General features: G+C 40.1%; 1 long non-coding RNA gene across 1 annotated transcript in view; it reads right to left on the reverse strand.

Annotated features, from left to right (window-relative positions):
- LOC117067040 overlaps positions 1-12,543 on the reverse strand; it is a 185,729-nt gene that overhangs the window by 112,377 nt on the left and 60,809 nt on the right. The gene's annotated exons all lie outside the window — the stretch shown is intronic.

Genomic DNA, 12,543 nt, shown 5'->3' on the forward strand with positions numbered 1-12,543 from the left:
GTGATCTGCCCACCTCAGCCTCCCAAAGTGCTGGGATTACAGGCATGAGCCACTGCACCCAGCCTGTAGCCATCATTTTACTGGTTGCATAATGTACCATAAGATGCATTGATCCGGCCGGGCGCGGTGGCTCAAGCCTGTAATCCCAGCACTTTGGGAGGCCGAGACGGGCGGATCACGAGGTCAGGAGTTCGAGACCATCCTGGTGAACACGGTGAAACCCCGTCTCTACTAAAAAATACAAAAACTAGCCGGGCGAGGTGGCGGCGCCTGTAGTCCCAGCTACTCGGGAGGCTGAGGCAGGAGAATGGCGTAAACCCGGGAGGCGGAGCTTGCAGTGAGCTGAGATCCGGCCACTGCACTCCAGCCTGGGCGACAGAGCGAGACTCCGTCTCAAAAAAAAAAAAAAAAGATGCATTGATCCGTTATTGGACATTTAGGTTATAAGAATAATTATTCTCATACATTTAAAAGACAAGGTAGAGAACTTCCAGAATGATTATATTTCCATATTCCTCCTCCTAAAAACCCTGGAAATTACATATCGAATAAACATAAGAAGACTCTGAAAGATAGAAGAAGAAGCCAAACCACTTAAAGATGTTGAGACCCCAGGAGTGACACTGTGGTGGGCTCCCTGGATTAGCTTTTTATCTCATACATCCCAGAGTGGGAGCTGGAGAAACCAACAACCAGAAACACCAACAGGTGCAGACAAAACAAACAAATAAACCAGAAGAGCTTGCTCCGCTTAAAGAACCAAAAAAGAGGCAGCCTAGAAAGGCAGAAAGCCTTTAGACAACAACCACTCAACTCAGCCAAACACCACCGAAAACATCATTTTGCCCACCCATATCCACATCAGGAAAGGCCAGGGAGGGAGTCCGGTCTTCTATCCTTCGCAGGCTGTAACAAGGCACTCAAACTTCCCCACTGGGGTGGAGTCAGGGAAGGGTAAGTGAGAGATCCAGGACTGTCATTCCTGCTATGAGACATGGAAGCCCCCCGGCCCACCACCATGGTGTCAGTGGAGCCCACACGGGAAGCCTGGACTTAACTCTACAGGCTGCAGTGAGGCTCTTCTTTTCTCCTCTGGGGTTAATGTCACAGGAGGCCTACTGGACAGTCAGGACTCTCTCCCTCCTCCAGCAGTACCAAGGCCACCCCCCATGCAGTGTCAGCTGCATGGGAGCAATAACAAAATATTCTTGCCCCTCCTGGCCCGGATGGTATCAGCAGAAGCCGGGTAAGGAGTCTAAAATCCTCCCTCCCAGCAGTGATGAGGGGGGCTCTCCCCTTGGGTGTCAATAGGGGCAAAGTGGAGAGAACCTCTATTTCCAATCCCACCTGGTAGGAATGAAGCAGCGTCCCCCTTCCCCTACCAAAACAGTGTCAGAGGAGACCTGCCAGAACAGAAGATTAAATAATATCCTGAATCTCATAACATAATGCCCCAATGTCCAGGTTTCAATCAACAATTACTCTTCATACCAAGGATCATAAAATCTCAACTTACATGAAAAAAGATGATCAACAAATTCCAACATCAAGAGGTAAAAGATGTTAGAATTAATGGACAAGGGTTTTTAACTTTTTATTTTTTATTTTTCTGGGTACATAGATGTATATATTTATGGGGTGCATGAGATGATTTGATACAGGCATGCAATGCGTAATAATCACATCGTGGAGAATGGGGTGTCCATCCCCTCAAGCATGCATCTTTGGTGTTAGAAACATCCAGTTGTACTCTTTTACTTATTGACAAGCGTTTTTAAACAGTCATCACAAAAATGCTTCAATAAGCAATGCTTCAATAAACTCTTATACCAAATGCAAAAATAGAAAAGTCTCAGTGAAGAAGGAGATGGAAAGATTCCAGTGGAAATTTCAGAACTGAAACATACCATAGAACCAAACTTAAAATATTTTACAGACTGTACAGCTAGTCCAGCATTAACCTTTTAAGTTAAAGATTGAGAGAAGCATTCCTCTCTGCAGTGAAATGCTTATTGTAGCAAGTAGTGCAGATGGGCTTAACAGCAGAATGAACAGGCCAGACAGGAAAACATCAGGGAGTTTGATGATACAATAATAGACATAATCTGACCTGAAAAACAGGAAAAAAAAATAGTGTTAAAAAGATAGAGTCGGCTGGGCGTGGTGGCTCAAGCCTGTAATCCCAGTACTTTGGGAGGCCGAGACGGGCGGATCACGAGGTCAGGAGATCGAGACCATCCTGGCTAACACGGTGAAACTCTGTCTCTACTAAAAAATACAAAAAGAAAAAAACTAGCCGGATGAGGTGGTGGGCGCCTGTAGTCCCAGCTACTCGGAGGCTGAGGCAGGAGAATGGCGTAAACCCGGGAGGCGGAGCTTGCAGTGAGCTGAGATCCGGCCACTGCACTCCAGCCTGGGCGACAGAGCGAGACTCCGTCTCAAAAAAAAAAAAAAAAAAAAAGATGCATTGATCCGTTATTGGACATTTAGGTTATAAGAATAATTATTCTCATACATTTAAAAGACAAGGTAGAGAACTTCCAGAATGATTATATTTCCATATTCCTCCTCCTAAAAACCCTGGAAATTACATATCGAATAAACATAAGAAGACTCTGAAAGATAGAAGAAGAAGCCAAACCACTTAAAGATGTTGAGACCCCAGGAGTGACACTGTGGTGGGCTCCCTGGATTAGCTTTTTATCTCATACATCCCAGAGTGGGAGCTGGAGAAACCAACAACCAGAAACACCAACAGGTGCAGACAAAACAAACAAATAAACCAGAAGAGCTTGCTCCGCTTAAAGAACCAAAAAAGAGGCAGCCTAGAAAGGCAGAAAGCCTTTAGACAACAACCACTCAACTCAGCCAAACACCACCGAAAACATCATTTTGCCCACCCATATCCACATCAGGAAAGGCCAGGGAGGGAGTCCGGTCTTCTATCCTTCGCAGGCTGTAACAAGGCACTCAAACTTCCCCACTGGGGTGGAGTCAGGGAAGGGTAAGTGAGAGATCCAGGACTGTCATTCCTGCTATGAGACATGGAAGCCCCCCCGGCCCACCACCATGGTGTCAGTGGAGCCCACACGGGAAGCCTGGACTTAACTCTACAGGCTGCAGTGAGGCTCTTCTTTTCTCCTCTGGGGTTAATGTCACAGGAGGCCTACTGGACAGTCAGGACTCTCTCCCTCCTCCAGCAGTACCAAGGCCACCCCCCATGCAGTGTCAGCTGCATGGGAGCAATAACAAAATATTCTTGCCCCTCCTGGCCCGGATGGTATCAGCAGAAGCCGGGTAAGGAGTCTAAAATCCTCCCTCCCAGCAGTGATGAGGGGGGCTCTCCCCTTGGGTGTCAATAGGGGCAAAGTGGAGAGAACCTCTATTTCCAATCCCACCTGGTAGGAATGAAGCAGCGTCCCCCTTCCCCTACCAAAACAGTGTCAGAGGAGACCTGCCAGAACAGAAGATTAAATAATATCCTGAATCTCATAACATAATGCCCCAATGTCCAGGTTTCAATCAACAATTACTCTTCATACCAAGGATCATAAAATCTCAACTTACATGAAAAAAGATGATCAACAAATTCCAACATCAAGAGGTAAAAGATGTTAGAATTAATGGACAAGGGTTTTTAACTTTTTATTTTTTATTTTTCTGGGTACATAGATGTATATATTTATGGGGTGCATGAGATGATTTGATACAGGCATGCAATGCGTAATAATCACATCGTGGAGAATGGGGTGTCCATCCCCTCAAGCATGCATCTTTGGTGTTAGAAACATCCAGTTGTACTCTTTTACTTATTGACAAGCGTTTTTAAACAGTCATCACAAAAATGCTTCAATAAGCAATGCTTCAATAAACTCTTATACCAAATGCAAAAATAGAAAAGTCTCAGTGAAGAAGGAGATGGAAAGATTCCAGTGGAAATTTCAGAACTGAAACATACCATAGAACCAAACTTAAAATATTTTACAGACTGTACAGCTAGTCCAGCATTAACCTTTTAAGTTAAAGATTGAGAGAAGCATTCCTCTCTGCAGTGAAATGCTTATTGTAGCAAGTAGTGCAGATGGGCTTAACAGCAGAATGAACAGGCCAGACAGGAAAACATCAGGGAGTTTGATGATACAATAATAGACATAATCTGACCTGAAAAACAGGAAAAAAAAATAGTGTTAAAAAGATAGAGTCGGCTGGGCGTGGTGGCTCAAGCCTGTAATCCCAGTACTTTGGGAGGCCGAGACGGGCGGATCACGAGGTCAGGAGATCGAGACCATCCTGGCTAACACGGTGAAACTCTGTCTCTACTAAAAAATACAAAAAGAAAAAAACTAGCCGGATGAGGTGGTGGGCGCCTGTAGTCCCAGCTACTCGGGAGGCTGAGGCAGGAGAATGGCGTAAACCCGGGAGGCGGAGCTTGCAGTGAGCTGAGATCTGGCCACTGCACTCCAGTCTGGGCGACAGAGCAAGACTCTGTCTCAAAAAAAAAAAAAAAAGATAGAGTCTCAGGGAACTTTAGGGCTATATCAAACGACCTAACATTCATGTCAGCGGAGTTCTGTAAGGGAGGAGAAAAAGTGAGGCCAAAAACATTTGAAGGAATAAACACTGAAAATTTTACAAATATGGCAAAAGACAAAAACTTACAGATTCCAGAAACCAAGCAAACCCCAAAAATGATAAACCCAAAGAAATCTACACCAGGAAATATCATATTCAAACTTTTGAATACTAAGGACAAAAAATAAATTATGAAAGCAGTGAGAGAGAAATGACACCTTACCAATAGAAGAAAACAATTTAATTGATGGCAGGTCTGTCACAATAAACCATGGAAGCCAATACGAGGTAGTACAATAGTTTTCAAATGCTAAAAGAAAAAAAAAAAAAAACTGTTGGCCAGGCACGGTGACTCACGCTTGTAATCCCAGCACTTTGGGAGGCCAAGGAAGATGGATCACAAGGTCAAAAGATCGAGACCATCCTGGTCAAAATGGTGAAACCCCGTCTCTACTAAAAATACAAAAATTAGCTGGGCGCAGTGGCGGGCACCTGTAACCCCAGCTACTCAGGAAGCTGAGGCAGGAGAACCACGTGAACCCAGGAGGCGGAGGTTGCAGTGAGCAGAGATCGTGCCACTGCACTCCAGTCTGGGTGACAGAGCTAGACAAAAAAAAAAAAAAAAAAAAAGGAAGGAAAGAAGGAAGGAAGGAAGAAAGAAGGAAGGAAGGAAGGAAGGAAGGGAGGGAGGGAGGGAGGGAGGGAGGGAAGGGAAGGAAAGGAAAGGAAAGAAAAAGAAGAAAGAAAGAAGGAAGGAAGGAAGGAAGGAAAGAAGGAAAGAGAGAGAAAAAAGAAAAGAAAGAAAGAGAGAAAGAAAGAGAAAGAGAGAAGAGAGAAAGAAAGAAAGAAGGAAAAGAAAAGAAAAGGAAAGAAAAGAAATGAGGGAGGGAGGGAAGGAAGAGAGGGAGGGAGAGAGAGGAAAGGAAAGGAAAGGAAAGGAAAGGAAAGGAAAGGAAAGGGAAAGAAACTGTCAACCCAGATTTATATACCCTTTGAAAATATTGCTCAGAAAATCAAAGAGAAATCAAGGCATTCTCAGATGAAGGAAACTTAAAAGATGTCACGAGCAAACCCACTTAAGACGATGACTGAAGAAACTTCTCTAAACACAAGCGAAAGTATAAAATAAGGAAACTTGGAAGATCAGACAGGAAAAAATATAATAAAAAATTAATATATGATTAATTTAAATACATTTCTTCCTCTTCCTTAGTTTTCTAAATTATATTTCATGGTTGAGGCAAGAAGTATAACACTGTCTGATGTGGTTCTCAATATATCTGTAGAAAATATTTAAGACAATTATATTAAAATGGAGGCGAGTAAAGTTAACACTAGTAGACTATGGTAAGTTATGCATACAGCATGAAATACCTAGAGCAACTATTTTAAAAGCTATGCCAATAGGTATACTCAAAAACATACAGATAAATCAAAATGGAACTCTTAAGCATATTCAAGTAACCCACAGAAAGGCAAGGAAAGGAATACAGAGAAACAAACAAAAAGCAGAAGGAACAAACAGAATATAATAAATAAAATACAGGCTAAATATCAAAAATTACAGCAAATGGAAAGAGTCTAAAGACCTCAAAAAAAGACAGATCTTGGCAGAATGGATAAAAAAGCATGATCCAACTGTATGACACATTCTGCAAAAAGCTCACTTCAAATACAACGATATAGGTAGGTTGAAAGTAAAAGGATGGAAGAGATGTACAATTGTTCATAGCAGCTTTGTTTATAATAGCCAAAAACTAGAGATCACAGAAATGTCCTAAGGTTCTCAAGGCCATCGTGCCAAGTGAAAAAGGGCAATTCAAAGGGCCATATATTTGATAATTCTATGTGTATAACATTCTTGAAATGACACAATTATAGGAATGGAGAACAAATTAGGCATAGGACAAAGGAAAGCTCTGTGGTGATTGAATAGTTCCATATCTTGATTGCACCACCCATGTAAAGAAAATATATATATGGCCAGGTGCGGTGGCTCATGCCTCTAACCCCAGCACTTTGGGAGGCTGAGGCGGGCAGATCATGAGGTCAGGAGTTCGAGACCAGCCTGACCAACATGGTGTAACCCCATCTCTACTAAAAACACAAAAGTTAGCCAGGCATAGTGGTGCACTCATGTAATCCCAGCTACTTGGGAGGCCGAGGCAGGACAATCGCTGGAACTCGGGAGGTGGAGCTTGCAGTGAGCCAAGATCATGCCACTGCACTCCAGCCTGGGCGACAGAGCAAGACTCTGTCTCAAAAAAAAAAAATGAAAAAGAGGAAGAAGAAGAAGTACACACAATTCAGGAATCTAATATTTACAATATTAGATTTAATATTTTAAATATTTAATCTATGTAAATTTAATATTTACAATTCATGGATTCCTCACTGCTCTACAGAGGCAGGCAGATGAGGACTTCTTATCCCTTAGTTACCAGTGTCAGGCTGGCCCCAGTGCCCATTCTTCCTATATTGTGCACAACCCCTTTCTCAGAAAGACACGGCACAAAGCTGTCAAGAGAACTTTCTATCACTTCCAGATTCGATCTTCCAGGACAATGTGGAATTCAGTTTTTACAGCTGAGATTCTCCAAAATGACACTCATGAAAAGAAAAGAAAAGAAAAGAGAGAAGCATTTCTAGAACAGCTGCCTTCTCAGTTCCTGGGGCAAGGAAGAGACAGCCCAAAGATCTTGAACCAGAAAACAAAGCCTTGGTAAAACCCTGCCTAATTGCAAAGGGGCAAGAGAGGGTAAGACTCCCATGTGCCCAAAAGAAGAAGAGAACCAGATATGCGTGAGCCCTAGAGTCTCTTCCAGAACAGCCTTGAAACACACAGATGAGGAAAGGTAGAGGGAACTCCAACAATAAATGTGCAGTGGAGGGACAGGGCAGGAAGAGCTTGGGGGATGGCAAAGGATGCAGTTGGGCTAGAATGTATAGAGTGGGTCGGGGGTCCTGGCATATGAAGTAAAGTCAGCTCGGTCAAGATTGTGGAGGGTCTTGGTTGCCAGGCAAACAAGAATTTAAGCCTTGCTCTGTCCGTAGGAAGGTTGAACATTTCTGCACCGGCAATGGAGCTGTATGAAGGTTGATTGACAGAAGTTGATAGCCAGATTGACAGAAGTTAACAAATGACTTGGTAGAAAAATAAAGATTGACAAATACCCACTATTCTGTCAAAAGGTTTGATAATGAAAAGAAGGCAGAAGCCACCTTCATGGAAGAAGTGCTTCATGGCTATGGGTCAGACATATTGTAGGATCAGTTAACAGATGTGCTTATAGGGAAAGAAAAAATCATCCAGTATTAAAGAAGACAAGCAAGAAGCAAGAAAAGGGGGAGCATAATGGATGAAATATGGTCCTGAAGAAATCAAAAAGGAATCAGCCATGCAACGAAGGAACAACTCTGCATGTGAGACACAAGAGGAACAGAATAAAAATTATTAGAAAGATGTGGAAGCAGAAAAAAGGTCTAAGAAACTAACGAAGCAGAAACAGTTTTTCAGACAATTTTTGTAATGATTCTAAAAGGGATACATTCAATTTGTGGAATGCATATAAAAACATAAGAAAATAAGATACACCAGTAACTACAAAATGCAAAGAATTTCACTGCTAACCCCTTGATGTATTTACTTTCAGTCTTTTTAATACATTTTCAGACTAATGGATTATTTCAAACACTGCTATTTTATGGAGTCAAATTTATCGAATTTTTTTACGGATTCTTAATTTCAACTCATTGTTACAAAGGACTTCCTCATCTGAATTTGTAAAAGTATTCTCCTGCATTTTCTTTTAGTACATTTATGATTTTCACTTTTCACATTTGAATTTTTGATCCATTTGTAATTTAAGTATACAGATAAAGCAGTAAACATTCATGCAGCTACACAGTTGTATCAAATATTAACTTTTCATGTTAATTTCACTTTATTGAGATATAATTTTCAGACAACAAAATGCATCAATTGAAAGTGTGCAGGTCAGGCCGGGCACAGTAGCTCACGCTTGTAATCCCAGCACTTTGGGAGGTCAAGGTGGGAGGATCAGTTGAGGTCAGGAGTTTATGCCAGGCTGGGCAACATAATGAGGCCCCATCTCTAAAAAAATTTTTTTAATTAGCCAGGCATGGTGGCACGTGTCTGTAGTCCCAACTACTTGGGAAACTGAGGTGGGAAGACCACTTGAGCCCAGTAATTCAAGGCTGCAGTGAGCTATGATCATGCTACTAAACTCCAGCCTGGGCAATAAAGTGAGACCCTGTGTCTAAAAATAAAAATAAAAGTAGGCAGCTTCATGGAGTTTGAAAGCACATGAACTTGTGCAATCAACACCCAGATCAAGATACAGAATAGCATTTCAACATGTAGAACATCAACCTTAGAAATTCTTTCTTGCTGCTTTCCAGCCAACACATCTCTCCCACAAAGACAACCACTATTCTTATCTGTAACTATGTCAAAGATGAGTTTTGCTTATTCTTGAAGTTAATGTAAATGTAGTCATACTGTTTGTACTGTTTTGTGCCTGACTTCTTCAGCTCAATATGTTTTTGAGATTTTTCCATGGTGTTGTGAGTACCAGCAGTTTATTCTTTATTGTTGTTGCATACCACTCCATTACATAAACATGTCACAGTTTGTTGATCCATTCTCCTGTTTATGAGCAGTTATTTTTATTTTAGTGCTATTAAGAATATAACTGATATAAGCATTCTTGTGCAAATATTGTTGTGAGTATAAAACATATACATTCATCTCTCTTGGACATATACCTAACCATGAAACTGCTGGGTCCTTGGGGGAGGTCCTTTGTCAGATAGATAGATAGATAGATAGATAGATAGATAGACAGACATAGATATAGTACATTACTGTATAAATATGTGTTTATTTATTTTTATACTCATATTTATAGAGTCATGCACCACATAATGACATTTCAGTCAACAATGATGGAACACACACGTACAAAAGTTGTCCCAGAAAACTATAAGGTCATATTTTTATTGTACCTTTTCTATGCTTAAATGTCTTTCTAGATAACTAATACCATTGTGTTACAGTTGCCTACTGTATTCAGCACAGTAACATGCTGTGCAGGTTTATAGCCTACAAGCAATAGACTATACTATATAGCCTAAGTGTGTTATAGGCTATACCATCCAAGTCCATCAAGTCCACTGTGATGTTTACACAACAACAAAATCACTAAAGGTGAATTTCACAGAATATATTCCCATTGTTACAAAAGATATGACGTTGTGTATGTATGTGTTCTAATGTATGTGGGTGGGGTGGGGGGTGGGCATATGAAGAGAGAGGGAGAGAATATTTTCACCCAGGCTGTGGCTTACCTTTTCACTTTCTTAGCTATCTATTTGATCAGCAAAAGTTTTCATTTTGATTAAGTCTAATCTATTTATTATAGTGTCCTCCATGAGCTAAAAAGTTTTCCCATGGCACAAGGTTATTAATATAATCTCTTCTGAGCTTTCTTCTAAAAACTTTAGACTTGAAATCTTCACATTAAAGTGTTTAATCCAACCTGAATTAATGTTTATACATAGCGTGAGGTAGGGATCAAAAAGTATTCATTTTTGCTATACAAGTATCCAATCGATTCAGCAACAAGTATTGAACAGTATTGAAAAACAGTATTGCAAAAGCTTTCCTTTTCTCACTGACTTGCTTTGGGATCTTTGTCAGAAATCAATTGATCACATATATGTGAGTCTATTTCTAAACTCTATATTCTTTCTCATTGATCTACTGTCCAACCCTTAAGCCAATATCACACTGTTTTAATTATGGTAGCATTATAGTAACTTGCATGAATTTCATTTCATTGCCACAAGCAATGAGAGTGCTATAGGCAGTGTATCTGTTATCAAACTTTGATTTTTTTTCAGTTTGATAGGTGGAAAACTAAAGTATCTCAGTATGATTTAAATTTACATTTTTCTTTTAATGAGTGAAGTGCCTTTTGTATTTTCCTTTTGGTCACTGTCTGGAGTGTAATTGTAATATTGTTTCCCAGTTTGTCACCTTCTCTTCTGGTTTTACAGGTTGTATTTTTCATCCAAGCACAAGTTCAAACACTGTCATTTTATGGAATCAAATCTAACAGTTTTTTATGGCTTCTTAATTTTGAGTCATCATTGGAAAAGTCTTCTGACTCCAAATTTATAAAATAATTATCCTTTGGGGCATATTTATTATTTATTTTTCATATCTGAATCTTTGATCTACTTGTAATTTGTCTCACTGTAAAGAATGAAGTGAGACATTCACTGCCCCTACACCAAAGGGAATACAGAATTGCCCCCAAAGTACATATAATGGTTTACCTTTTCCCCATGGCTTTTATTTTATATTTTATTTTACTTTGTTAAAAATGAAATCTCACTGTGTTGCCCACACTGAACTTGAACTACTGGGTTCAAGTAATTCTTCTGCCTCAGCCTCCTACAGAATGGGAGAAAATTTTTGCAATCTATCCATCTGAGAAAGGGCTAATATACAGAATCTACAAGGAACTTAAACAGATTTACAAGAAAGAACAACTCCATCAAAAAATGGGCTAAGGATATAAAAAGACACTTCTCAAAAGAAGACATTTATGTGGCCAAGAAACATATGAAAAAAGCTCATCATCACCGGTCATTAGAGAAATGCAAATCAAACCACAATGAGATACCATCTCACACCACTTAGAATGGCGATCATTAAAAAGTCAGGAAACAACAGATGCTAGAGAGGATGTAGAGAAATAGGAACACTTTTACACTGTTGGTGGGAGTGTAAATTAGTTCAACCATTGTAATTAGACAGTGTGGTGATTCCTCAAGGATCTAGAACCATAAATACCCAGCAATCCTATTACTTGGTACATACCCAAAGGATTATAAAAATCATTCTACTATAAGGACATATGCACATGTATGTTTATTGCAGCACTACTTACAGTAGCAAAGACTTGGAACCAACCCAAATGCCCATCAGTGATAGACTGGATAAAGAAAATGTGGCACATACACACCGTGGAATACTATGTAGCCATAAAAAAGGATTAGTTCATGTCCTTTGCAGGGACATGGATGAAGCTGGAAGCCATCATTCTCAGCAAACTCACACAGGAACAGAAAATCAAACACCACATATTCTCACTCATGAGTGGGAGTTGGACAATGAGCACACATGGACACGGGGAAGGGAACATCACACCGGGGCCTGTGAGGGGGTGAGAGGCTAGGGGAGGGATAGCATTAGGAGAAATACCTAATGTAGATGACAGGTTGATGGGTGCAGCAAACCACCATGGCATGTGTATATCTATGTTGCAAACCTGCACGTTCTGCACATGTATCCAAGAACTTAAAGTACAAAAAATCTCATAATTCAAGAAAAAAAAAATAGATGAAAAGGGGCCACTAGCTGAGGATGTGGACAGCCTCTAGAAGCTGGAAAAGGCAAGAAAATGATGTTCCCCTAGAGCCTCCATAAAGGACTAAGAACAAGTAACTTTCTTAAGAAAATGCTGAGTAAGTATTCCTCAGAAAGAAAACACACCCCTTTCAATGGATCCTATTTAAATATCCAGTATAAACCAACACTGTGATAAATTTTTATCTAATGTAATGCCACAAGCAAACATTAGCACTAAAAAGGTTACAAAATGTGGACTTTGGAAAACCAAAAGCTAGCCAGTTTCTTTTCCAAGAAATTTCTTATTAGCAATCAAACCCTACCTTTTCCCCATGGCTTTTATTTTATTTCATATTTTATTTATATTTTATTTTATGTTATTACATTTTATGGAAAGCTAAAACATAAATCTAGCAATTATCTTTAAAACAAGTCTTTTAAAACACTGACATTTTAATTCATACTCACATTGTCCTGACACTGAAAATGGGGAAATCATTTGGGTGTAACAAACTAAAATACTGACTTCT

The sequence above is a fragment of the Trachypithecus francoisi genome, unplaced genomic scaffold (genome assembly GCF_009764315.1).
Source record: "Trachypithecus francoisi isolate TF-2019V2 unplaced genomic scaffold, Tfra_2.0 Lachesis_group20, whole genome shotgun sequence".
NCBI lineage: Eukaryota > Metazoa > Chordata > Mammalia > Primates > Cercopithecidae > Trachypithecus > Trachypithecus francoisi.